Below are 27,897 nucleotides of genomic sequence, written 5' to 3'. Positions count from 1 at the left end.
ACACATGCTGTGGAACAAGCTCGTCCACAGGGTAAATTATGCCAGCAGCCTGCATAACCACAGTTATGAGCAGGTGCAACATTTTTGCACTGATCTCATCTGCCGTGCCCCTCAGCATGCTGCTACAGTTGGGAGGGACCATCTAGCCACAGGTGGTGTCATGCCATCCAGCCCCCACTGACACATGCTGAGGAGCTCCTTGCCAGCCTTGGGGCACCCGCCTGCCAGCCAAGCCAGGAACCTGATGATAGCATTGTGGAGGTGGGTTTTACCCACAAAATGTACGAGGAGCATGCAGGTAAGGCCCCAGGGCACATTAGTAACCAGAGTTGCTTATCCATCTTTATCTGCAAAGCATCTTCATGCATACATCAGATAACATATTCTGTTGCTGCAGTGTAGTAATGAATAGTTGTGCATAATACTGCCGTAGGAGTGGCTACTGACATTACATCTCTCACATAACTATGTAGGTCCCTCTGGTATACAACTGGGGCAGCAGGCTGTAGCTGGTGAGTATGGAAATGTTTTGCTCAGTTTTGCCAAACACTGGCCATGTTATGGCCATGGTATTTGCCATGCACACATTTAAAAAACCTACCCATAATGCATGCTGTACATGTTCGGTTATTGTTGCTGTTAATTGTACTGCATCACAGTGGCCACCATGGTGGTATATCTGAAGGGTATGTAAGAGTCCTGCAGTATACCTAACAACCTGTCAGTGCAAGATGTGTGGACAGAGATGAAGATAATGGTGGGTCAAATGGCCTACAATAGGGACATGTCTGAAACATCACCCTTATACAGTGGCTACAACACTGTATACACCACTATTACAATGGCAACTGTTACAGAGCTACACAATGACATATGACAATGCCACATTCCACATCTTTTAGAACCTGTAATGTAATCTAACATAAGCAATGAATGTGTATTATGGAATTCTATGTTAGGATAACAAATATGAGAAATACATACCTTAACAAACACTGGAAGCATATGTGTGCGCACACTCCAAAAAACATTTTGTGGAAGCAGCTTTTGAGGTACTGACAGCATTCACACTTATTGAGTACGCACCTTCCATCAAGTACAGGGCCTCAATGTCACACCATGTAATAGCCTGCTGTTCAAGAAGTATGTCCATGGCATTTGCCCACTCACATGCAACAGAGGCAGCCATGGCTTGCACACATCTTACAAACCATGGAATGGATCCCAAATCCAAAAGGTAGTATGCAGGAGTTGGAAGATGTAGCCTTACCTCACCATTGCATATACCATGGCAAACAGTGCAGACAGCCATGCATGTGACTATGAAACATGGGACAACATTAATGTAGAAAATAAACAGATGCCCACCCAATACAGATGACAACACATGTTGCAAATTGGTCATGGAGGCTGTCCAGAAACATGCAGCAACACTGAGGAACTTACAGGAATGTCTAGTAAGGACTGCCTCTGCAGTACCTTGTCGACAATCGCCTGGACTCTGCATAAGTGTGGCCTATGGGTTAGGGTAATCAGATGGAAGAGTTCTTCCACAGGAAAAATCATCTATGGCTCTCTACAGATAGCATATGCATAACATCAAGTCTTCCAAAGGCATGTGTTGCAATGTGTAATGGTATACCGAGACCAAGGCTGAAACCTACAGACAGTATTAATAAAGACACATGTGGTGCACAAGCAACACCTCACTCCACCTCAGGCCCACCATCCCCATCTGTATCTTGCTGGTGCCAGTGTATGCCTTTAGGTTTGCTGTTCATTATCAGGAACTAGGCCAGTAGACATGCTGTTCAGAATTTAGAACATTGCAAAATGACACTCATGTGTGGCGCATAGTTGTCAAGCATCTGCAATAAGGCTGAGGTTGGGGAGGGGTGTCATCCTGAAACACAACATTGAACTGAAGCATACATCCAAAGCTCTCTAAGAATGACTGTATTTGAACACATTCAAGGTCATGAATTGTGCCAGACATAACCCTGACTCCACAGCAATAGTGAAGGCACTGTGTGACCTCCAAGGGCTGTGCACATGAGCTGACCTTGCAATCCGGCAGACTTGGGGGACATTTGTAGGGCAGAGTGACCAAATAATGGCAAGTGAAGATGGGCCATTCTAATATACCCCTTCCAGGAATAGTGACTGCTGTAGTTCACTTAACAAGTGCTGCAACAAACTATCATGTTAAGATTGTGCACAGTTATGCAACCCACATATTGTAAGCATCTCAATCAGCATCTGCACAACTAACACTTTTGTTTGATTCCGCATTTGATTGCACAGGTCATATGTCACATATCAGGTTTGTGTAATGTTAACATATGCAGCATCGTGGCCTCATTGCATATCAGGGAAGAGGCTAGCATGTCAATAAGTGTGTGTACACTCCTTATAGCCACAGTAAGCTTTGAAGGTTGTCTGTGTAATTGGATTTTATTGCACATGCATGCACTGCTGATGAGATCTGCAAATCAGAGGTCAGGCATCTGTCCTTATATCATCCCTGGTACGTGTCAGACAAACACACAGGGGTTGAGAGCAACAGAGCAAATATAACTGCCACACATATATACATTCAGAAATGGTGTGTACACTCATGAGGTATGGTGCACAGTACATGCCAGGGTGCTGAACAGGTGAACAGCAGTACTGTGTACATGGGTGCAGTGTGTTCCAGGGGAAGGGGCATCACATACTAACAAAACTCATGCATCACAGAGATATATAATATTGGTAACAAGAATTGGGTATAGTTGCAGCACATGCTGTTGAGTGCCATATGTCATGCATGTTGACTGTTGGGCAATGAGAGGTCTGTGTAATATCTTTGTGCCACCTCACCTGTAAGTGTGTGTGTGTGTGTGTGTGTGTGTGTGTGTGTGTGTGTGTGTGTGTGTGTGTGTGTGTGTGTGAGTGAGTATAGAGGTAAGCAATGACATACAAGTCTTAAATTTCATTTGTTGTTTTCCCTTCACAGATGGCGAGGTGGTTCAGGGTCCCACCTGCAGGGAAACTGATGTTAGTGTCCATACAGATTCTGACAATGATGGTAGGTATGGTGAGGCACAGGCAGGGTTGCCAGGGGCTGAAGCTGTGCCATCAGTTGACATCCCACTTTTATCCACCCCATCCCCACACACAGTCACAATACTTATACATACCCCATCACCAGTGACCGTACATGAGGGACAGTTGGTGGGTGATGGCATGAGACTGGACAGTGTGGAGACTATTGCAAGTGTGTCTTTACACAGCAGCCGTAGCCAGATGACCTGCAAGGTACCACACAGGCAGTTGTACATGGATGCTCGTAGGAGGGCTGCTGGCCATCATGCCCCAGGCAGAAGTGCAACAGCAGGTGTCACCAGAAGAATGTTTTGGGCCATCATGGAGGCACAGGCATGTATGGAACATTATACCAGACAGAGTCTGAGGCTCCAGAGGCCTACTCATTCTGCTGTATTTGACAACATCTGTGATCTTGCAAGTGACCACCGCTATTTTGAAGAGGTCCTGGATAGATGGTTGGGTGAGATGGTGGGAATCCTCGACTGTGCAATGTCTGTGTTAGGGCATATGATGGGAGTAGGGTGACACTCACATGGACGTAGATCAGCAACACCAACATGTGGAGGTCTACGTGGATGTGCAACAATTCACAGCCGCTCCTGTAGTGGCAGTACCAGCACCAGCACTGCAGGGGGGTGCTGTCCACACCACAACACAGCAGGCCATGTGCACGTGGTCTTGACCAGTCCCAATAGGGACACAGATCCAGCGGACATTTGTCATCATCAGGGGAGATTACCATATCTGGCCTTGTACCTGGTAGTGCCAGTGGAACCCCTGGCAGGCGCAATTCTCAGGTCCGTGGCTGGACATGGTGAACTGCACACCCTGCCATGTATGATCTGTAGCTGTCCAACAAACCCCTGTATAGGGCAGCCACATGGCAGAACTGTGTGGATACATACACACACACATCACCAACACAGCTAGGGCACCTCCATACTTACACACACCACATCTGTACAGCCCAATTGATAATGAAACCCCCTAACACACAGACATATCATGTCAACCAAATGGCTCAGCCTAGGTCTCTGGCAAATCCACAACACACCTTGTGCATATGATGATACCTGTGCCAAATCCCTCTCATCCATGCCATCGATGCAGGGACATGCTAATATGGTTTTGATGCACAGGGTGAATGTACTAAGGTTTAGTAATGTAATGCTGTGTAACATGTTTTCAGCTGGGAAGTTTAATGCTTACATGTCACAATGAGTAGCTGTCCAGCCATGATGCATTATAGCTGTTTTTAGCACTGACTGATTGTGGCCTCCCTAATGTATTCAGTTTGTGCTGTAAGTGTCTATGTGTTAGCAGGATTTTGGTCTGCTGTTGTTTCCTACAAGGGATATGGCACTTTGGTGACACATTCATACCTTACTTTGGTGACACATCTATACCTTACTTGGATAGAAGGAAGTTTCTCTGTTCACCTGTGAGAGAGGGGAGCTTTGAGCAACCTATCTGTCCCTGGAGGAGTGGTTCCAGCCCAGAAGTTAGTAGTTTATTGGCCATTTTGGGCTAATTTCTCTCTCTTTAATTTCCCTACTATAAAAACCGTATTTACATGGTTTTGTGTACTGGGCAGTGCCGGTTAGCTATGGTTAATTTATTCCCGGCTCCACTAAGTCTCCTCTTCAGTTTTTCCATTGAAACTAGTCTAACTATCAACCTAAGCACTCAGAAAGCATCCTACAGCCCAGCACTTGCTCAGATCTAATAACAAGCACTAATATACCATGTCACTGATTGCCCAGCAGGGCAAGGCACTTTATTCACCCCTCAATAACCAAGCAACTAAGCAGCTCACCCTACTCTTCAGGCATGACCAAAGGGCAATTTCAAGTGTACTCTCCAGATCAGCTGGCGAATCTGGGTATCCTGAGGCAATGTTACATCTGCCTCATGTACACAGACAACCCTCTCCTCCTACCACAAAACACTAACATATGCGAGAGATGCAATTATACAGCCAAACTGGAAGCTAAGCTGTCTCCACCCAAGACTGGAACAGACAGTCAAGAGGAGAAGGTTAATGCTTGCACCACACCTCCAGCTGCACACAAACCTACTAAAACAGCACTGGCAAAAAATACACATAAATACACAAAATCATACTTGGAGGCTCTAAATAAAAACCTGCGAAAGCATCAGAGACCTCCAAAGCAGACACCCAAACAACCTGCACCTCCAGTCACAAACAAGACAACACATAAAACACAAAATCAGTGTGCTGCACAATCACAGCCCTTAAGGTGAAATAACATACCTAACACACTAGTAATAGGTGACGCTATAGTCAGGCACACTGATGTCCCACTCACTAGGCTGGACAAGCAGAAAGTTACTGTTAGCTGCCTGTCGGGAGCCAGAATCTGCCACATAACACAAGCACTCAGGTCACTTCAGAACAAGTACAAATATGACTCTGTCATTGTTCATGTTGGTGTGAATGACCTGAGACATACCTCCCTGGACTATATGAAAAGAGACATGGAAGAGCTCTCTGATCATGTAGCCCAGGCTGGTATGACCCTAACCCTGAGTAGCATCCTGCCCTCACCAAGAATGATACCTCAGTATAAAGACAAAATTATCAGTTTCAACAACTGGCTAACTTCTAGGTCATTCAAATGGGATCCAGTGTATGTCAGCCTGGGATGACATGCTCAACAAGCCACGTTGCTTCACAAGAGATGGCTTGACCTGTCACCCCTAGGCTTTTGAATACTGACCAAGGCTCTAGCTGCCCCCATAGTGCCTTTTTTAGGCAAGGCTCAAAAGTTAAACCCACCTCCGTAAACAGCACAATTAACAAAAAAGTGAGGGTTATGCTACTCAACTCCAGGAGTTTAAATCTCAAAATGCATGCGCTCGAAGCACTCCTCATTATGGAGAAGGTCGACATCTGTGCAGTAACTGAAACCTAGTTCAACGCTCTAGAGAGAACCACAGCACTACCAGGCTACAACTCATACCACACGTTTCGGCCACAGAACATGGACCAAAACACAAAAGGAGGGCGTGTATCCATATTCATCAAGGATACCTACACCTCCAGATTAGTGGCACAGCATGGTACCTCTGAGATCATCCATGTGCAACTAACATCAGGCAAATCTGCAATGCAAATTGTGGCCTGCTACAGATCACCCTCCATGACCCAGGACCACCATTCCACCTTTCTGGAGACACTGGAAAACATGAAGGTCCTACCGAACACCCTGATATTGGGCGATTTCAATTTCCTTGCCATTCACTGGGAAAACTACTTGAGTACAAACTCCCAGGCCCAGTGCTTCCTGGAATTCATCAACTCAAATGCCCTGGATCAGCTAGTAAACTCCCCTACCAGAGGTGAAAACATATCGGACCTGGTCATCACCAACTTGGGAGACAAGTGTTCCACACCGGAGGTCAACTTGTCACTGATTAGATCAGACCATAAACTAATCACTCTGGATGTCCACACCCCACCGCCACCCCCAACTAAGGAAACCACAGTAAAAACCTTTTCTAAAGCAAACTTCACCTTACTCAAGGCAGAGGTGGTAAGTTTCACAGCCCCCATGCTAAAGGATAACGGTGCCCAAGATGCAGAAACCTTTAAAAATGCACTCTATGAGCACCTACAAGGATGCATGGATTGTGCCATCCCTAGCAAAACCAAGACTCACTCCTCTAAGAGAAGGAAATCAGTTTGGTGGACCCCTGCCATAAACAGGCTATACAATAGAAGGAGGAAACTATTTCAGAAAAAAAGCAAATCCCAAGAAGGAAAGACATCCCTGATCAGTATCAGTAAGAAACAAATGCCCCTCATGAAATCATCCAAGGCTAACTTCGAAAGAAAAATAGCCAAGGATTCAAAAGATAACCACAAAGCCTTTTTAGCTATGTTAAGAATCTAAGTGGCAACTCACACATATGCACTGAACTAGTGCAAAATAGCACAAAATATACTGAACCTACTGATATTGCCAACATTCTGTCAGATAGATTCAGTGCAAACTTCACCCCCCTCTCACCTCCAAAAGGGCCCACAACAACACTGGAAAAGTGTAGTGTCCCAAAAATCACAGATGCACAGGGGAAAACAGCCCTTTCAAAAGCCAAAAACACAGCATCATAGGTTCATAGGTTCATAGGTTGGTACAAGGCTATCAGCCCTAGGGCCTATGTAAGCCTAGCCATAAAAATTCCATGGATATATCTTCCCACAATATTTACTTCTCCAGGCCCCTGTCTAGCAGGGCGACTGACATGATCCCTGGGGTGAATTTCCTATCTCCCATCCACTCATCAAGGTTCCTTTTGAAGAGGGCCAATGAGGCGCTCTGCTTGATATGTATGGGCAGTCTATTCCAGAATATGGGGAGTCTCTGTGTCAGGAACCTATCCCTCCAGCATGTTTTGTTCATTGTGATGACAAGGTTTAGATCCCTGGAGCGTGTGACTCTGAGGGACTGGGATATCTTTAAGTGGAGCATGTCCAGTAGCTCAGGGTTTGACATGGCCTTGTATGTTAAGCAGAGATCGCCTCTGAGTAGACGATATGCCACAGAGTATAGCTGGAGTTTTTTTAGATGGTCAGGATATGGCATCTGCTTTAGGCCTGTGATTCTTTTAGTGAGGTATTTCTGTGGCCTTTCCAGCTGTTGCAGATGTTTTGTGAGGTACATACTAAATGGGGCATTATACTCTATAATGGTCTAATGAGGGATGAGTACAGTGGGATAATTATCTCCTTTTTTCTGGATGAAAAGCCCTTAGTGATGAGGTATTCCACATAGAAGGACTTCCTGACTGTTGTGGCAATGTGGTTATCGAAATTGAGACCACTATCCACCTGTGTCCCTAAGTCTCTCATCACACTTTCGATGTTTAGTGTCCTGCCACCTATGTGGTAATTCATGGGTACATGTTTTTTTTTCCAAAGGGGATAACTATACATTTCTTGGCATTAAGCTTGAGCCCATGGCTCTGGCACCAGGCATCTGTTTCTGTATGGCCCTTTTGTAGAATATCCACATCATTTGGGGATTCAATAATGGCTCACAGTTTGCAGTCATCTGCAAACTTTGTTAGCCAGAGTCCCTTAGTGTTGGCCTGTACTTCAGAGAAGTAGATGCCAAACAAGAGTGGTCCCAGGACTGAACCCTGAGGTACTCCACTTGTCACTTGTCTGGAGCTGGATTTGGAGTAGGCTACTTTTACTGTCTGGGTTCTGTCAGTAAGCCAGTTAGCAACCCATCGAGTGATGTAGGGATTTATGCCCAGCTTAGTATGTTTATCTATGATTCCAGAGTGGGGGATGGTGTCAAAGGCCTTGGCAAGGTCCAGATAAGCTGTGTGGACTGCCTTACCCTCGTCCACAGCTCTGGAGACTGATTTGAAGAAGTCAATCAGATTCAGGAGACAAGATCGGCCCTTCACAAACCCAAACTGGGCAAGGTCCAGTGTTTGAAGGTTGCCAATGTCTTTGTTTGTAAGTTCCATGATAATGCGTTCCATGCCCTTGCAAATCAGGCTTGTCAGACTGATGGGACGGTAATTCCCAGGATTCAAGATGGATCCTCCCTTGTGGATAACTGTAGCTGTGCACCACTCATTGGGCACGAAGTCTGAGGTGAGGCTATGATTAAACATGACACTTAGGTGATGTGCCGGTTCATTTTGTAGTTCATGTAGTACACAGCCTGGGATGTCATCTGGTCCCATGGATGCTGTATTCTTAGCTTTGGAGAGTGCGGTTCTACCTGTGTGGTCGTGATTATCGGAATTTGGCAATCTTTTGGTATTGAGATGGGCCCTTTAGTAGGGTGAAGTTGGCACTAAATAGATCTGCCAGGATATTGGCAATATCCTTGGGATCAGTATATGTAATGCCATTCTGTTGTAACTCAGAGCAGATCTGAACATTGCCATTTAGATTCTTGACATAACTATAGAATGCCTTGTGTTTGTCTTTGGAATCTTTGGCAATTTTATTTTTGTAACTAGCTTTTGAGGATTTTATGAGGGATCTCAGCTTCTTACTGAGGCTGGTGAGGGAGTTTTTTTGCATCCTGGGATTTTCTTCTTTTTTGCAACAGTTTCTTCCTTCTGTTGTATAGTTTGTTTATAGCAGGAGACCACCAGATTGGCTTCCTTTTTTTGGAGAAGAGCATCTTGGTTCTATTTGGGATGGCACGATTCATGCACGAGTGGATGTGCTCGTACAGTGCCTTAGTGCAGGATTCTGCAGTCGAACTTCCAGATCCCATCTGCGTGGGTGTTGTGAAGTTTGTCACTTCTGACTTCAGTAGCTTGACGTTGGCTTTGGAGAGGTTTTGAAGGAGGTTTCCTTACTGGGGGTGGGGGTGGGATGAGGATGTCAAGGGTGATTTGCTTATGGTCAGACCTGACCAATGAGGGGGTGACCACATCACCTATCTCCCATGTTGGTAATGACTAGGTCTAGGATATTGGAGCCCCTGGTGGAACAATGGATTAGTTGATCCAGGGTGTTGGAATTTATGAATCCCAAGAACCGTTGGGAAAAGGAGTTGGTACCTGAGTAGTTTTCCCAATTAATGGCAGGGTAGTTGAAATCACCCAGTATTAGGGTATTTGGTTGTATCTTAATATTTTCCAGTATGTTTAGAAAGGTGTAGTGAGAATCTTGGGGCATGGTTGGGGATCTGTAGCAAGCTACAATTTGGATTGCAGTCTTACCTAGTGTTAGTTGCACCTGGAGAATTTCAGATGCATTGTGTTGGGCAACTAGCCTGGAGGTGTGAATATCCTTGGTGAATATGGATACTCCTCCACCTTTATTGTTTCGGTCCTGGTTTTGTGGCCGAAAAGTGTGGTAAGAATTGTAGCCTGGTATTGCAGGGGTGCTCTCTGGAGCCTTGAACCAGATCTCAGTTACTGCACAGATATCGATGTTCTCCATTTTTAGGAGTGCCTCGAGAGTGCATTTTGAGGTTTAGACTTCTAGCATTGAGTAGCATTACCTCCAGATTTTGCCTGCTTCTATCTGTTATGGTGGTGGTTTTATCCTTTGAACTTTGCCTAAAAAAGGCACTATAGGGTTGGCAAGAACTTTAGCAAGTAACCTGAATCCCAGGGGTGACAGGTGCAGACCATCTCTGGCAAAGCATCATGGTTTGTCGATCGTGTCTTCCCAGGCAGACAAATACTGGATCCCCTTTGAATGACACCAGAAGCTTAGCCAATTGTTGAAGTCAATCATTTTGTCCTTATACTGTGGTATCATTCTGGGCGAAGGCAGGATGCTACTCAGGGCTAGGGTCATACCTGCCTGGGTCACATGATCGAAGAGCTCTTCCATATCTCTTTTCATGTAGTCCAGGGAGGTATGTCTCAAGTCATTCACCCCAGCATGGACAATGACAGAGTCATATTTGTACTTGTTGTTGAGTGACTTGAGTGCATGCGTTATGTGGTGGATCCTGGCACCAGACAGGCAGCTGACTGTAATTTTCTCCATGTTCAGTCTGGTGAGTGGGACATCAGTGTACCTGACTATAGAGTCACCTATGACTAAAGTGTTGGGTACATTGTCTTGCCTTAGGGGCTTTTGTTGGGTGGCACACTGGTGTTGTGAGCTATGTTTCACTTTGGTTGTGACTGGTGTTTGTTTGCGTTTCGGCTTCGGAGGTCCTTGTTGCTTGGGCAGGTTAATGTTAAGGGCCACCGCATATGTGGGTTTAGTGCTGCTATGTGTGGGTGTTGATGGTGTGGGTTTTGAAGGGCTATGAGTTGCTTGAGGTGTGATGCAGGTGTTAACCTTCTGCTCTTACTGTCTAGCACAATCTTGGCCGAAGAGAGCTTTGCTTCCAGTTTGGCTATGTAAGTGCATCTCCCACAGGTTGTAGTGTTGTGTGGCAGGAGGAGAGGATTGTCTGTGTACATGAGGCAGTTGCCGCATTGCCCCAGTATGCCCAGATTCACCAGGTGGACAGGAGAAATCACCGGAAGCTGACCCTTAGACATGCCTGTTTAGGTGCTTTTATGTAAAGTTTAAGAGCTGTTTTCCCTTACCTTTGCAAGGTACTTTGCAATTATAGGCTGTTTAGTGCCTATGATTAATTTCTCCTTATTGACAAGGAGAGCTTAGTGCTTGTATCTGTTTCAGGCTTCCTAGTGCTTTCTAGCAGGTTCTAGAGCAAGTGCTAGTCACATGGGTTCAGATTTTAGTGCTACTACTGAGAAACCATCTAGTTTTAAGGGAAAATTTGAAGAGCACACTTTCTGGCACCTGGAATAGTTTAACTGTAGCCTCGCAGTGCTGCACAATGTGAAAAATATTCAACCACACGCGTTTTTAAGCCAGAAAGTTGAAAAGGATAGAAATCAGCCCAAAAGGCTAATAAAATTACAATTTCAGAGCTGGAAACCACTCCTCTAGTGTTAGATAGGCAGTACAATGCTCACCAGTCCCACTGGTAGGCAGTAGGACTTCCCTCTACCAATGCAAGGTCTGGATAGCTCTGAGCACAGAAAATAAAGTCCTGAGACAAGCAAAGCTTGGGATATGTACTGGCTGGAAAGGTGGGAAATGAGCAAACAAGATAGTATTTTTTATTTTTGTTGAAACAGGCTAAACAATGCAATAATACAGTAAATAAACACAGAAAAGGCTAACACTCTTGAGTGTGTAGTTCTAGACAGTAAATGCAATTAAAACTCTACAAAATTAGCAATTTAAAACTTTTTTAAATGAAGCAAGGCAAGTGCACAAGTGAAAAATGATTTAAGAGGAAGTAACACAGCAGATGAAGTAGCTAGTCTACATATACAGAGAAGACTATATATACAGAAAAGCAGCTAAAATATACAAACACTTCAGATGCAGTGCAACCTAGAGCACTTGAGTGTAGCAATATTAAGGCAATTAAAGTTATAATAAATGCTCTGAAATATACTCTATATTTCCAAAATGTTTGAGAAGCACAGTCAGAACCCAAGGAGATTCAGGCAAAAAAATATGCTTTTTTTTTTTTTTGAAAGGGAAAAAGGAGAAACAGAAGGCCTTATCAAATGTTCTCTCTGTATTAGGTAAAATGAGCTAATGACACTAGACTGGGAGGAGTGTCCCAGATCAGATTTACAGTAGGGGTGGGCCACTGTAACTGCAAAGCCACCAAGTATAACAGCAAAGACACCAACTGGGAGAGAGGCTGGGGACAAATAGCCTACAGACAGTAAGCACTAGAGAAAGCCACAAAATGAAAGTTTTTAAACAGATAAAGATTTGTAAAGATACAGAATGCTTTTAACTGCAAAGAAATCAGTTACCCATGCAGATTAGTTAATAACAATAAAATACACTCAAAAACTAAGCAGCAGACAATAAAAGTGCTATATATATATATATATATTGTTAGAAACAATAATCTGTATAAATAATAAAAAATATATACATTTTCCCTTCAGTTGAATAACTGTGCTGCATGATATGTTTGAGAAAACATCACACATGTCTGCAGCTCAGATGGATTAGTAGCAAATTGCTGTCGCTGTGGTTGCAGGGTCCTGGGTTAGACACTTGCAAGGGTTGATAATTTATTTGCTGGCCAGAACAAGAGCTGTTGGATACAGAGTGATTAAGGGACCTGTAAACAGTTGTATGCAGGTGCAAAATGGAAATTTATCTATGGTGTGAAATTCTTGTTGGGAACAAATTGGCCTTTTTTTTGTTAAGGTGAGAGTGGGATGGTGGGGAGGGATAGCAGTTATATTTGGGGAGGTAAGTTAGGTCGGAAGACAGACAAGACAGACAAGACAGAATACAGGGGTGGTATATGACACATGTGGTTGGTAAACACCTTGGAAAGGGAGGGTTATTTGGAAATTGGAAGCCTATGAGCCCCCAAATGGAAACAGTGGGACTGAATTCCACAGTCGCCACTGCATCTTTACGCCCCTGAAGGTGGCTGTGCTGGGGGCTGAGCAGAAGGGGCAGGCTGACCCTCTAATTGTGCCATGAGGGCCTCAAGCTGGTGTAGCAGATCCCCCAATTCTCTGAGGAGCTCCCTAGGCACCAGACCCTGGATCTGACTTCAGGTGACAGGATCCTGTCTGTGCCTGCTCCCAGTCGGGGGGGGGGGGGGCAAGCACCATCTCCTGACATGAGCAGATGAGGAGGTTCCGGGGTGGGTCCCAGATGTGCGATGGCCTGGTGCCGCAACCAGATAAGGTGGAAGAGGTGATTCTGCTGGGAACCGCCTTCCCAAACATGCTATTGTGTTGCAGTTTTAGAACATATGTGGGTTAGTAATAGTCAACACAATCCAGGATTAGTTATAACAGCATGCATAGATATTCCCATTAACTCAAAACACCAGATTTGGAATAGTTGCATAGCAAACAGAACCCATGCATATATGGAACCACAGTGGCCATTACAATGGCATGCAAGTCCCATTGATAGCAACAGGGCACCAATGATAATGTTTCAACATGGAAGATTAATACAAACACATTTCAAAATTTGTTGCACAATAGGATATATGTCCCAACAGTAGGTTTGGTGTAAACATACCCATTGATTTGTGTGTTCAGATTATTGTTGCAGATATGGTTGGGGTGAGAGAGAGGTGTCAAATAACAACTATGATATCCTTGCAGTATGAGGTCCTCAGACCTTTTTTTCCTGTTTATGTCTTCTAGGTACCATGTTCCAGGAGTATCTCCCTGCTTATACTCCACAGGAGAATGATATAATAATAAACTTCCTTGTGCATCACCACAGAACCCTCTATGGACGTAAGACCCATGATTTGCAGGAGAGTTCTGCCCTGTGGAACAAGCTCGTCCACAGGGTAAATTATGCCAGCGGCCTGCATAACCACAGTTATGAACAGGTGCAACATTTTTGCACTGATCTCATCCACCATGCCCCTCAGCATGCTGCTGCAGTTAGGAGGGACCATCTAGCCACAGGTGGTGTCATGTCATCCAGCCCCCACTGACACATGCTGAGGAGCTCCTTGCCAGCCTTGGGGCACCCGCCTGCCAGCCAAGCCAGGAACCTGATGATAGCATTGTGGAGGTGGGTTTTACCCACAAAATGGATGAGGAGCATGCAGGTAAGGCCCCAGGGCACATTAGTAAACAGAGTTGTTTATCCATCTTTATCTGTAAAGCATCTTCATGCATACATCAGATAACATATTCTGTTGCTGCAGTGTAGTAATGAATAGTTGTGCATAATACTGCCATAGGAGTGGCTACTGACATTACATCTCTCACATAACTATGTAGGTCCCTCTGGTATACAACTGGGGCAGCAGGCTGTAGCTGGTGAGTATGGAGATGTTTTGCTCAGTTTTGCCAAACACTGGCCATGTTATGGCCATGGTATTTGCCATGCACACATTTATAAAACCTACCCATAATGCATGCTGTACATGTTCAGTTATTGTTGCTGTTAATTGTACTGCATCACAGTGGTCACCATGGTGGTATATCTGAAGGGTATGTAAGAGTCCTGCAGTATACCTAACAACCTGTCAGTGCAAGATGTGTGGACAGAGATGAAGATAATGGTGGGGCAAATGGCCTACAATAGGGACATGTCTGAAACATTACCCTTATACAGTGGCTACAACACTGTATACACCACTATTACAATGGCAACTGTTATAGAGCTACACAATGACATATGACAATGCCACATTCCACATCTTTTAGAACCTGTAATGTAATCTAACATAAGCAATGAATGTGTATTATGGAATTCTATGTTAGGATAACAAATATGAGAAATACATACCTTAACAAACCCCTGAAGCATATGTGTGCACACACTCCAAAAAACATTTTGTGGAAGCAGCTTTTGAGGTACTGTCAGCATTCACACTTTTTGCGTACGCACCTTCCATCAAGTACAGGGCCTCAATGTCACACCAAGTAATAGCCTGCTGTTCAAGAAGTATGTCCATGACATTTGCCCACTCACATGCAACAGAGGCAGCCATGGCTTGCACACATCTTACAAACCATGGAATGGATCCCATATCCAAAAGGTAGTATGCAGAAGTTGGGAGATGTAGCCTTACCTCACCATTGCATATACCAATGCAAACAGTGCAGACAGTCATGCATGTGACTATGAAGCATGGGGCAACATTAATGTAGAAAATAAACAGATGCCCACCCAATACAGATGACAACGCATGTTGCAAATTGGTCATGGAGGCTGTCCAGAAACATGCAGCAACACTGAAGAACTTGCAGGAATGTCTAGTAAGGACTGCCTCTGCAGTACCTTGTCGACAATCGCCTGGACTCTGCATAAGTGCGGCCTATGGGTTAGGGTAATCAGATGGAAGAGTTGTTCCACAGGAAAAATCATCTATGGCTCTCTACAGGTAGCATATGCATAACATCAAGTCTTCCAAAGGCATGTGTTGCAATGTGTAATGGTATACCGAAACCAAGGCTGAAACCTACAGACAGTATTAATAAAGACACATGTGGTGTACAAGCAACACCTCACTCCACCTCAGGCCCACCATCCCTATCTGTATCTTGCTGGTGCCAGTGTATGTCTTTAGGTTTTCTGTTCATTATCAGAAACTAGGCCGGTAGACATGCTGTTCTGAATTTAGAACACTGCAAAATGACACTCATGTGTGGCGCATAGTTGTCAAGCATCTGCAATAAGGCCGAGGTTGGGGAGGGGTGTCATCCTGAAACACAACATTGAACTGAAGCATACATCCAAAGCTCTCTAAGAATGACTGTATTTGAACACATTCAAGGTCATGAATTGTGCCAGACATAACCCTGACTCCACAGCAATAGTGAAGGCACTGTGTGACCTCCAAGGGCTGTGCACATGAGCTGACCTTGCAATCCGGCAGACTTGGGGGACATTTGTAGGGCAGAGTGACCAAATAATGGCAAGTGAAGATGGGCCATTCTAATATATCCCTTCCAGGAATAGTGACTGTTGTAGTTCACTTAACAAGTGCTGCAACAAACCATCATGTTAAGATTGTGCACAGTTATGCAACCCACATATTGTAAGCATCTCAATCAGCATCTGCACAACTAACACATTTGTTTGATTCCGCATTTGATTGCACAGGTCATATGTCACATATCAGGTTTGTGTAATGTTAACATATGCAGCATCGTGGCCTCATTGCATATCAGGGAAGAGGCTAGCATGTCAATAAGTGTGTGTACACTCCTCATAGCCATAGTAAGCTTTGAAGGTTGTCTTTGTAATTGGATTTTATTACACATGCATGCACTGATGATGAGATCTGCAAATCAGAGGTCAGGCATCTGTCCTTATAGAATCCCAGGTATGTGTCAGACAAACACACAGGGGTTGTGAGCAACAGAGCAAATATAACTGCCACACATATATACATTCAGAAATGATGTGTACACTCATGAGGTATGGTGCACAGTACATGCCAGGGTGCTGAACAGGTGAACAGCAGTACTGTGTACATGGGTGCAGTGTGTTCCAGGGGAAGGGGCATCACATACTAACAAAACTCATGCATCACAGAGATATATAATATTGGTAACAAGAATTGGGTATAGTTGCAGCACATGCTGTTGAGTGCCATATGTCATGCATGTTGACTGTTGGGCAATGAGAGGTTCATAGGTTCATAGGTTCATACTAGGCTATCTGCTCTAGGACATTTATAAGCCTAGCCAGAGTGTGTGTGGCTTTCACCACCCCTTAGGATGAGAATACTATACCCATTAGTTTGCTGTGCCTCTGTCCAGCAGTGATACAGAGATGATTCCCGGGGTAAACCTACGATCTCCCATCCACTCGTCAAGATTTCTCTTGAACAGAGTCAGTGAGGGGCTCTGCCTCACATGGACTGGGATTCTGTTCCATAGTGCAGGGAGTCTCTGGGTGATGAATCTGTCCCTCCAGCATGTCCTATTTATATCCATGTTGAGGTTTAAGTCTCTTGCTCTCGTGGCTCTGGTGGATTTGGATTTTTTGAGGTGGAGTATGTCCATTAATTCTGGGTTGGACATGGCCTTGTATGTCAGGCACAGATCACCTCTGAGCAGATGGTATGCGACTGAATAGAGCTGGAGTTTCTTCAGTCGGGCATCGTATGACATATGTTTGAGCCCCTTTATCCTTTTGGTGAGGAACTTTTGGGGTCTTTCCAACTGCTGCAGGTGTCGGGTAAGGTACATTCGAATGGGCGTTGTACTCAATCATTGGTCTGATAAGTGAAGAGTACAGGGGTACAATGACCTCTCCTGATCTGGATGTGAATCCCTTCATGATCAGGTGGGCAATGTAGAAGGTCTTCCTAACCACTTTGGCAATGTGAGTGTCAAAGAGAGGTTACTGTCAACTTGGGTCCCCAGGTCCCTGATAACTTCTTCCGTGTTTAATGGATTACCACCTATGTGGTAATTAGGGTTACCTTGTTTTTCCCAAAGGGTATGACTATACATTTTTTGGCATTTAGCTTAAGGCCATGGCTCTGGCACCAGTTATCCATTTCTATGAGACCTCTCTGGAGGATGTCTGTGTCTGATGGAGTGTCAATTATGGTGCCCAGTTTGCAGTCATCTGCAAATTTTGTCAGCCACAATCCCCCTATGTTTGCCTGCACTTCAGAAAAATAAATGCCGAACAAGAGGGGGCCCAGGACTGAGCCCTGTGGGACACCGCTTGTGACTGGCTTAGAGTCTGACATGGCACCAGCAACTCTAACCCTCTGTGTTCTGTCCTTGAGCCAGTTTGCAACCCATCTTGTGACATATGGGTTTACATTTAAGCTGGTGAGCTTTTCTATGAAGCCCGAGTGGGGTATTGTGTCGAATGCTTTTGCTAGGTCAAGGTAGGCTGTGTGAACTGCCTTAACCTCATCAATGGCCTTAGTGACTGTTTCGAAAAAGTCGACCAAGTTCAAGAGGCAGGATCTGCCCTTGACAAAGCCAAATTGGGTAGGATCCAGTGTCTGTAGGTCCCCAATGTCTTTATTTATGAGTTCCATTATGATCCTCTCCATAGCTTTGCAGACAAGGCTCATCAAGCTTATGGGGCGGTAATTTCCAGGGTCCGTAGAAGCACCACCTTTGTGGAGTGGGACCACAGTTGCCGTACGCCATTCTTTGGGTACGTATCCTGTAGTAAGGCTAAGATTAAACAGCAGCGTTATGTGTGGGTTTAGTTCCTCATTGAGTTCGTGTAGCACACAGCTGGGGACACCGTCCGGTCCCATTGATGCTGTGTTTTTTGCTTTAGAGAGAGCAGCTCTCACCTGGGCATCTGAGATGTTTGGGAGGCTAGACTCTGGTGGGATAGATATTTCTCCTTTTGGGGGGGAGGGAGGGGAGAAATTTGCACTGAACCTGTCTGCCAGTATGTTGGCAATGTCTGTGGGTTCAGTGATTTTTTTATCATTTTGGACTAATTCTGAGCATATCTGGGAGTTTCCACCCAGGATTCTAACATAGCTAAAGAAGGCCTACTCCCACCATATGCAAGGTCTGTGTAATATCTTTGTGCCACCTCACCTGTAAGTGTGTGTGTGTGTGTGTGTGTGTGTGTGTGTGTGTGTGTGTGTGTGTGTGTGTGTGTGTGTGTGAGTGTGTATAGAGGTAAGCAATGACATACAAGTCTTAAATTTCATTTTTTATTTTCCCCTCACAGATGGCGAGGTGGTTCAGGGTCCAACCTGCAGGCAAACTGATGTTAGTGTCCATACAGATTCTGACAATGATGGTAGGTATGGTGAGGTACAGGCAGGGTTGCCAGGGGCTGAAGCTGTGCCATCAGTTGACATCCCACTTTTATCCACCCCATCCCCACACACAGTCACAATGCCTATACATACCCCATCACCAGTGACCGTACATGAGGGACAGTTGGTGGGTGATGGCATGAGACTGGACAGTGTGGAGACTATGGCAAGTGTGTCTTTACACAGCAGCCATAGCCAGATGACCTGCAAGGTACCACACAGGCAGATGTACAGGGATGCTCGTAGGAGGGCTGCTGGCCATCATGCCCCAGGCAGAAGTTCAACAGCAGGTGTCACCAGAAGAATGTTTTGGGCTATCATGGAGGCACAGGCATGTATGGAACATTATACCAGACAGAGTATGAGGCTCCAGAGGCCTACTCATTCTGCTGTACTTGACAACATCTGTGATCTTGCAGGTGACCACCGCTATTTTGCAGAGGTCCTGGATAGATGGTTGGGTGAGATGGTGGGAATCCTCGACTGTGCAATGTCTGTGTTAGGGCATATGGTGGGAGTAGGGTGACACTCACATGGAAGTAGATCAGCAACACCAACATGTGGAGGTCTACGTGGATGTGCAACAATTCACAGCCGCTCCCGTAGTGGCAGTACCAGCACCAGCACTGCAGGGGGGTGCTGTCCACACCACAACACAGCAGGCCATGTGCACATGGTCTTGACCAGTCCCAATAGGGACACAGATCCAGCGGACATTTGTCATCATCAGGGGAGATTACCATATCTGGCCTTGTACCTGGTAGTGCCAGTGGAACCCCTGGCAGGCACAGTTCTCAGGTCCGTGGCTGGACATGGTGAACTGCACACCCTGCCATGTATGATCTGCAGCTGTCCAACAAAACCCTGTATAGGGCAGCCACATTGCAGAACTGTGTGGATACATACACACACACATCACCAACACAGCTAGGGCACCTCCATACTTACACACACCACATCTGTACAGCCCAATTGATAATGAAACCCCCTAACACACAGACATATTATGTCAACCAAATGGCTCAGTCTAGGTCTCTGGCAAATCCACAACACACCGTGTGCATATGATGATACCTGTGCCACATCCCTCTCATCCATGCCATCAATGCAGGGACATGCTAATATGGTTTTGATGCACAGGGTGAATGTACTAAGGTTTAGTAATGTAATGCTGTGTAACATATTTTCAGCTGGGAAGTTTAATGCTTACATGTCACAATAAGTAGCTCTCCAGCCATGATGTCTTATAGCTGTTATTAGCACTGATTGATTGTGGCCTCCCTAATGTATTCAGTTTGTGCTGTAGGTGTCTATGTGTCAGCAGGATTTTGGTCTGCTGTTGTTTCCTACAAGGGATATGGCACTTTGGTGACACATTCATACCTTACTTTGGTGACACATCTATACCTTACTTGGATAGAAGGAAGTTTCTCTGTTCACCTGTGAGAGAGGGGAGCTTTGAGCAACCTATCTGTCCCTGGAGAAGTGGTTCCAGCCCAGAAGTTAGTAGTTTATTGGCCATTTTGGGCTAATTTCTCTCTCTTTCATTTCCCTACTATAAAAACCGTATTTACATGGTTTTGTGCACTGGGCAGTGCCGGTTAGCTATGGTTAATTTATTCCCGGCTCCACTAAGTCTCCTCTTCAGTTTTTCCTTTGAAACAAGTCTAACTATCAACCTAAGCACTCAGAAAGCGTCCTACAGCCCAGCACTTGCTCGGATCTAATAACAAGCACTAATATACCCTGTCACTGATTGCCCAGCAGGGTAAGGCACTTTATTCACCCCTCAATAACCAAGCAACTAAGCAGCTCACCCTACTCTTCAGGCATGACCAAAGGGCAATTTCAGGTGTACTCTCCAGATCAGCTGGTGAATCTGGGTATCCTGAGGAAATGTTACATCTGCCTCATGTACACAGACAACCCTCTCCTCCTACCACAAAACACTAACATATGCGAGAGATGCAATTATGCAGCCAAACTGGAAGCTAAGCTGTCTCCACCCAAGACTGGAACAGACAGTCAAGAGGAGAAGGTTAACGCTTGCACCACACCTCCAGCTGCACACAAACCTACTAAAACAGCACTGGCAAAAAATACACATAAATACACAAAATCATACTTGGAGGCTCTAAATAAAAACCTGCAAAAGCATCAGAGACCTCCAAAGCAGACACCCAAACAACCTGCACCTCCAGTCACAAACAAGACAACACATAAAACATAAAATCAGTGTGCTGCGCAATCACAGCCCTTAAGGCGAAATAACATACCTAACACACTAGTAATAGGCGACTCTATAGTCAGGCACAATGATGTCCCACTCACTAGGCTGGACAAGCAGAAGGTTACTGTTAGCTGCCTGTCAGGACCCAGAATCCGCCACATAACACAAGCACTCAGGTCTCTTCAGAACAAGTACAAATATGACTCTGTCATTGTTCATGTTGGTGTGAATGACCTGAGACATACCTCCCTGGACTATATGAAAAGAGACATGGAAGAGCTCTCTGATCATGTAGCCCAGGCTGGTATGACCCTAACCCTGAGTAGCATCCTGCCCTCACCAAGAATGATACCTCAGTATAAAGACAAAATTATCAGTTTCTACAACTGGCTAACTTCTAAGTCATTCAAATGGGATCCAGTGTATGTCAGCCTGGGATGACATGCTCAACAAGCCACGTTGCTTCACAAGAGATGGCTTGACCTGTCACCCCTAGGCTTTTGAATACTGACCAAGGCTCTAGCTGCCCCCATATTGCCTTTTTTAGGCAAGGCTCAAAAGTTAAACCCACCTCCGTAAACAGCACAATTAACAAAAAAGTGAGGGTTATGCTACTCAACGCCAGGAGTTTAAATCTCAAAATGCATGCGCTCGAAGCACTCCTCATTACGGAGAAGGTCGACATCTGTGCAGTAACTGAAACCTGGTTCAAGGCTCCAGAGAGAACCACAGCACTACCAGGCTACAACTCATACCACACGTTCGGCCACAGAACATGGACCAAAACACAAAAGGAGGGGGTGTATCCATATTCATCAAGGATACCTACACCTGCAGATTAGTGGCACAGCATGGTACCTCTGAGATCATCTATGTGCAACTAATATCGGGCAAATCTGCAATGCAAATTGTGGCCTGCTACAGATCACCCTTCATGACCCAGGACCACCATTCCACCTTTCTGGAGACACTGGAAAACATGAAGGTCCTACCGAACACCCTGATATTGGGCGATTTCAATTTCCTTGCCATTCCCTGGGAAAACTACTTGAGTACAAACTCCCAGGCCCAGTGCTTCCTGGAATTCATCAACTCAAATGCCTTGGATCATCTGGTAAACTCCCCTACCAGAGGTGAAAACATATCGGACCTGGTCATCACCAGCTTGGGAGACAAGTGTTCCACACCGGAGGTCAACTTGTCACTGATTAGATCAGACCATAAACTAATCACTCTGGATGTCCACTCCCCACCGCCACCCCCAACTAAGGAAACCACAGTAAAAACCTTTTCTAAAGCAAACTTCACCTTACTCAAGGCAGAGGTGGTAAGTTTCACAGCCCCCACGCTAAAGGATAACGGTGCCCAAGATGCAGAAACCTTTAAAAATGCACTCTATGAGCACCTACAAGGATGCATGGATTGTGCCATCCCTAGCAAAACCAATACTCACTCCTCTAAGAGAAGGAAATCAGTTTGGTGGACCCCTGCCATAAACAGGCAATACAATAGAAGGAGGAAACTATTTCAGAAAAAAAGCAAATCCCAAGAAGGAAAGACATCCCTGATCAGTATCAGTAAGAAACGAAGGTCCCTCATGAAATCATCCAAGGCTAACTTTGAAAGAAAAATAGCCAAGGATTCAAAAGATAACCACAAAGCCTTTTTTAGCTGTGTTAAGAATCTAAGTGGCAACTCACACATATGCACTTGAACTAGTGCAAAATACCACAAAATATACTGAACCTACTGATATTGCCAACATTCTGTCAGATAGATTCAGTGCAAACTTCACCCCCCTCTCACCTCCAAAAGGGCCCACAACAACACTGGAAAAGTGTAGTGTCCCAAAAATCACAGATGCACAGGGGAAAACAGCCCTTTCAAAAGCCAAAAACACAGCATCATAGGTTCATAGGTTGGTACTAGGCTATCAGCCCTAGGGCCTATACAAGCCTAGCCATAACAATTCCCTGACTATTTCTTCCCACACAGTCCCAGGCTGCATCTTGCATGAACTACAGAATGAACTAATCCCCCCACCTAAACACTCTGTTCAACCTCAGCCTCTCCACAAGCTACATGCCCATAGAATGACCCACAGCAATGGTTATCCCTCTCCACAAAGGAGGGACCACAACTGACCCTGGTAACTATCGCCCCATAAGCCTGACTAGCCTGGTCTGCAAGGCTATGGAGTACATCATCATGGAACTCATTAACAAAGACATTGGGAACGTCCAAACACTTGACATGACCCATTTTGGCTTTGTTAAGAGCAGATCATGCCTACTAAACCTGGTTGACATCTTCGAGACAGTCACCAAGGCCATAGACGAGGGAAAGGTTGTTCACACAGCCTACCTTGACCTCACCAAGGCTTTCAACACCATTCCCCAATCGGGTATTACAGAAAAACTCACCAGCCTGAACCTAAACCCCTACGTCATGAGATGGGCTGCCAACTGGCTTACAGACAGAACTCACACGGTAAGAATAGCTGGCTCCAGGTCGACTCTAAACCAGTCACAAGTGGTGTCCCACTAGGCTCAGTCCTGGGACCCCTACTGTTTGGCATATACTTCTCAGAAGTACAAGCAAACACAGGAGGACTATGGCTAACCAAGTTCGCCAATGACTGCAAACTGGGAGCCATGACTGACTCTCCGGCTGACATGGACATCCTCCAAAAGGGTCTTACTGAGACAGACACCAGGGGTCAAAGTCATGGCTTCACGCTAAATGCAAAAAAATGCATAGTCATCCCATTTGGGAAAAACAAAACACCCATGAATTACCACATAGGTGGCAGCCTCCTTAATACAGAAGAGGTAATAAGAGATCTGGGGACCCAGATAGATAGTAATCTCTCCTTTGTAAATCATATTGACAAAGTAGTTAGGAAATCCTTCTATGTGGCCCATCTAATTACTAAAGGGTTCACGTCTAGAAATAAAGAGGTTATAGTGCCCCTCTACTCATCACTCATTAGACCCATCATAGAATACAATGCCGCATTTGGGATGTACCTCACAAGACACTTCCAACAGCTGGAAAGACCACAAAAGTACCTCACCAAAAGGATTACTGGCCTCAAATATATGTCCTATGCAGCCCGACTGAAAAAACTCCGGCTGTACTCAGTGGCATATCGCTTATTCAGAGGTGATCTCTGCCTGACTTACAAGGCCATGTCCTACTCAGAATTGATGGACATGCTCCACCTAAAGAAATCCAAGTCACTGCAAGCCACGCGGTCTAGTGAGCTAAACCTCACCACAACAATAAATAGAACAGGCTGGAGGGATAGATTCCTGTCACAGAGACTCTCCATGATTTGGAACAAAATTCCAAACTATATCAGGCAGAGCCCCTCACTAATACTCTTCAAGAGGAACCTTAACGAGTGGATGGGTAACAGAAAATACACCCCTGGGATCACTTCATTGGCTCTGCTTGACAGAGGATCAGTTAATTAATCAATGGGGCAATGGAAGCCGACACACTCTGGCTAGACTTATAAATGCCCTCGGACAGATAGCCTAGCACCTACCTATGAACCTATAAACCTATGAACATTGACTCTGTCATACCCTGGGTACAGCTGAACACAAGTAACAGCTTTGTATAACAGTTACTGCATGTGCCACATACCTAATAGGTCTGAGGGGTGTATACAGGTGAGTGCATGGTGGCTGATGTCAGCAGCCCTTCTACAGAGGACAATCATAAGTGTACTGGGTGGCATACACCAAATGTTTGTGAATAACACACACACACACACACACACACACACACACACACACACACACACACACACACACACACACACACAGAATACTGTACACATGGATGCACTTAATTTTGCAGTGAACTCATTTTAGCCTATGTAATTCCACCAAGACAATATAGGCAAAACATCACATCAGTAAATAATCAGTCTGTCAGTTTTATGTCATTGGCGATAGTACTGGCAGGGCATATGTCCTCTTCCCCATTGTAGTGCAATCCTGGAATTAGTAAACATAGGTATGTTGGTGTGGGTGGCACAGCCCTCCCACTTTGGAGGGTCTGGGGTGGCGTAGAACCACACATAGTGTATTTGACAACTACTTAACCAGTTAACATAAACTGTACAGTATTACAGCAGACTAAGTGGGGGAATACACACAACAATAACCCCAATGAGGGTGGCTGTGCCCACAACATCCACATCCAACTATATATACCAACTCCAGTATCGCTGTACAGCTGTACAGTGGGGAAGAGGGCATTTACACACCAACTACTAGTTTTCATGGAATGAATTTCCACAAGATGATTCCTTTGAAATGTTAGTGGTTGCCAGTCAATTCTCGGCCAGATGACCTCCTGGGACATGTATTTTCTGCTAACTGAAGTAGATCCTTTCACATACACACACACTTACTTGGCAACACTGAGTGTAGAACCTCTACCTAGGTACTAATTGCTACTAATGTGTTTGGCCTTAATTGCACACACCACACAGCTTTGAGGATGAGGTGTATCCCGAGTTTCTTGTTAAGTGAAGAACATCACCAGGCCTTGTACAGTATGGTAATGGGGGATGTACTGGATGTTAATGAACAATACATAGCATGACATACTGTCATATACACATTGACAAGCACATAACAGTCATAGACACATCTGAGAGACCTGGGTTTATCAGTGCTAACTACCTTGTCAGTGAGTCCATTCTGTTACAGATAATTTGCACACAGCACATGCAACATTGGGCTAGATAGTGTAATCAGTTACCTGTATGGTTGATGGTGACAGTGGTCCTCATACAGTGGACCTTGGGACATGTAGTGGGGATACCATGGTATAATGACAATATACCCAGCACCCACACCCCACATTGGATATTTAACTCACTGAAACCCATGATAATGCTCTGACATACCCACAATCACACATTGACCAGGACTGCAATACAACCCCTTATCTATCTAATCAGTGCTACTACAGGGATATGCATTTATTGCACATGCCACAGCAATAGTAGGGTGAGGGTTTGTCATGGCTTTCCTAATGTCAGCAGCATCACTATCCCTTATAGTGTATGGCAAGTCGTATTGTATTTAGAGAATGTGGCCTTAGAATGCTGTATCCTACAAATATACACATGTACACACATACACACACTTGCCAGGATTCACAGGGTAACCCATGCCAATCTACCCATTTGCACAACAGTGTTATGCTCATACTGCAAGCTCCAGGTAGCCCATAGGGCGAAGAGTGTAACAAGGTACATTTAATGTCCATTACAGCAGAAGCCATTTCTAAGTATGGCAATGAGGGGTGTAGTGGGTGAGAAGGTCCTCGGGATATTATCAACTACAAATTTACAAACACACAGACACTGTTATTCTCAGTAATGCACACTGGCACATTTGTCAGTAATGGGGTCCATAGGTGCAGGTGTTCCTATGTGTGTACCAGGATAATGTCCATGGAGAGATGAGAAGAGTTGGGGATGTGGGTAAACTGGTCTCATGCCACCTGACATTTGTCAGCAGGCCATCTATTAATTAATGCCACTTGAGTAATCCCCAGGGTGACAGTTAAATGCAACATCCAATCATCTTGTTGTCTCTTGCAGAAGACGAGTGAGGTGCTCCAACTGACATCTGTGCAATGTATATTACAATAACATGGCCAGTGTCTGGGTTGGAGACCTGTACCTAAGCATGTTCTTTTGACTGTGGTAGTCTAGTTGAGGTATCCATAGCATGTGGTGCATACTGGGTGGGGTTTCCTAGCTGTGGCATTCATAACACAGCTTTGCAGACATGTCAGTGCAGTCAAGCATAGATTGCCTGTAAGCAGCCAAGATGAATAACTAACATCTGCACATCTGTACAGAGGACAGACAGAAATCAGCTTGACAACAGGTTATGCATTAGGATGAATTTTTTGACGGATAGACATCTGACACTAATAGGTATGCCATTACTACATGACAGCAGCCCTCAATGACATGTCCTATACACATAGTAGTCTACAGTTAATATCCACATATCAAATCAATATCCGGTAGAAAATATATAATAACACACAGCTCACACACCAAGAACATGATAGTCAGAACTCAGAGTCCAGCTTTGCATGCAGGGGTGTATGGTTCCAGTACTACAATCTGAAAACTACTCTTACTTGGGAAAGCACTGTTAACAGTAGTAACAAAATGATACAATTCATGCAAGTGTGACTGCATATAAACTGGGATACTACCCAAGTATGAACAACATGCAAAGAGAAAAGATTGTTGTATTAGCCATATATACTCAGGTGTCCCATACAGTATATGTACACCCCTTGCTACTGTAATGACAGCACATGGAAGCATGGAACTAAATACACTTATTAAAGATGTTGGCGTTTCGTAAAAATCTACTGCCAATCATTAGAGGACCGGAGTTCCACTGTGGCAACCCCTTACCGGGAAAAGCCGAAAGACAAACAAATTAAAGATGTCTTTACCCTGTTATCAGTCTGAATAAGATCACTGGTTACCAAGGTTAAGCTATGCTTAGCAGGAATAAGCATTGCTTAAATGTAAATGCTAATCAGATTTGCGCAGTGGTAAGTGAAGCCTTCACATTGTAAGCGCTTATTCGTTTAGCCATATATTAGCAGGGCTTATTGTTGTGCAAACCCACACAAACCAGTTTAAAGCTGCACAAAACTGCCTTAACCACTCTGTATCCAACAGTCCTTCTTCTGCTTAGCAGCAAAATAAACAGCCCTTGAACCCAGGACCCTATACACTATAGC

Source organism: Protopterus annectens, chromosome 2.part1 (genome assembly GCF_019279795.1).
Source record: "Protopterus annectens isolate FY-2018-M chromosome 2.part1, PAN1.0, whole genome shotgun sequence".
NCBI classification, from domain to species: Eukaryota; Metazoa; Chordata; order Ceratodontiformes; family Protopteridae; genus Protopterus; species Protopterus annectens.
The sequence above is the reverse complement of the archived record's forward strand: the minus strand, read 5'-3'. Positions refer to the sequence as shown.